This window comes from Lagenorhynchus albirostris, chromosome X (assembly GCF_949774975.1).
Source record: "Lagenorhynchus albirostris chromosome X, mLagAlb1.1, whole genome shotgun sequence".
NCBI lineage: Eukaryota > Metazoa > Chordata > Mammalia > Artiodactyla > Delphinidae > Lagenorhynchus > Lagenorhynchus albirostris.
The window spans coordinates 12,048,271-12,050,395 of NC_083116.1; positions in this window are offsets into that span (position 1 = coordinate 12,048,271).

A 2,125-nucleotide genomic window follows, 5' to 3' on the forward strand; every position below is an offset into this window, starting at 1 on the left:
GAGTCTCAGTTTCTTCATCTTTAGCATGAAGTAATAATAGTACTTGGGAGATACTTTGGGAAGGATGAAATGTGAATATCTATATCTATATATCTTTCTTCCTTTGAACTCAGTGAGTGCTTAATAAATATTAGTTAATATTATTCCAAAGCTAACAGATATTCAGTTTAACCAGCTAGTGTATTCTACACAACACCACTAAACAGTTGATCAGACATGGCTTGAGAAAAATGAACATAAACAAAAGACCATCACAAAATTGTTACTCTCCCCTGTTAATTATGATAATTTTGAAAAGTGTCACTTCTGTATAGACACTCAACTAGGTTATGGTGTTTTTATGGTGCTTCTATACTCAGAAACAGATTAATAATGACAATCAGAACTCAACTCCACACACCATATGTCTCTATATATGACTGGAGCTATACTTCAACTCCAATCCAGCCAAGGTATCTGCTACACATGTATAAATTAAGATTTTTAATTGCATTATCAGTATGTTTTCTTGATTTAACTAAATACAATTCAATATGCCATTATTGAGATCCTTCTACGGACTATTCCCTTTGCTGGTCACTTGGGGACACAGAGCCTGACTTCAAGGAGCTCAGAGTCTCTATGGAGAGAAAAATAAACACAGGGTAATAATACAGAGTGATGCACACTGTGGCAGAAGTTGGCATAGGGTAACATGGAAACAGAGAAGAGGAGGATTAACCCAAATTAGGTGAGTCAGGAAAGGCTTCCTGGACAAGGTGATACCCGACCTGAGGCTTAAAGTGTGGGTAAGAAAGGATATTCTCAACATGGGATGCAAGAAGTGAAATAGAAATGTTCTTTGCTTTCAGTCCCACAGTCCAGTGTGGGAGACAAACTCAAAAAAAGCTAATGAGAACACCGCATGTGATGAAATGCTGTGGGAGCACTAGGAAAGCAGGTTCTGAGTGAGGTGGGGGGCTTCACAGAAAGATTCACAGAGAAGGAGATCGCTGAGCCAGACTTTAAGGATGGGAAATTGTATTGGTATGTGTTTGGTCTTCTTCAGGTTTCCTCCATTGCTACTTCCAGCATCAGATGGAATTGTCGGTGTTGGGACCATTTTATTTTTTGTTAATCACCCTTCTTCATCCACATGCGACCAAAGAAACACCTAACTGGAAATAAGAACATTAGAACTATCTACCTACATTACACCTTAAGCATAATCTTTTAACTATATGTCAGCATATTAACTGAATAATGGTAGTATTACTATGAATAATCGTAATAGCCTAACATTTATATAACACGTTCCAGTTTAGAAACCACGTTTTTTTTGTTTGTGTTTTTTTTGCGGTACACGGGCCTCTCACTGTTGTGGCCTCTTTCGTTGCACAGCACAGGCTCCGGATGCACAGGCTCAGAGGCCATGGCTCACGGGCCCAGCCGCTCCGCGGCATGTGGGATCTTCCCGGACCAGGGCACGAACCCATGTCCCCTGCATCGGCAGGCGGACTCTCAACCACTGCGCCACCAGGGAAGCCCAGAAACCACCTTTTACAGTCATTACATTTACAAACTAGTTATATTTCAGACATATACAGAAAAATACAGAAAATGATAAAAGAGTCCACCTATAGTCACACCACCCAATTAACTGGATGTTACCATTTTGCCTTATTTCCTTTGGCTGTCTCTTTCTCTCTCTAAGAAGTAATGTATTAGAAATACAGCAAAAATTCCTACACTCCATCACTTCTCTACTCATATCTCTCCTTGAGAAATCACTGTTTTGCAGTTGTCATGCATCATCTTTTGTACTTTTCATACATACAAATATAAACACTATATTGTCTCGTGTATTCTTAATTTTTTTTTAATTGCATAGTGCATATTTACCCTTTTGTACCTCATTTTTCCATGCAACATTGTTTTTAAAAGTTATTCATGTTTGGGACTTCCCTCGGGGTGCAGTGGTTAAGAATCATCCTGCCAATGCAAGGGACATGGGCTTGAGCCCTGGCCTGGGAAGATCCCACATACCGTGGAGCAACTAAGCCCATGCGCCACAACCACTGAGCCTGAGCTCTAGAGACCACAAGCCACAGCTGCCGAGCCCATGTGCCACAAGTATTGAAGCCTG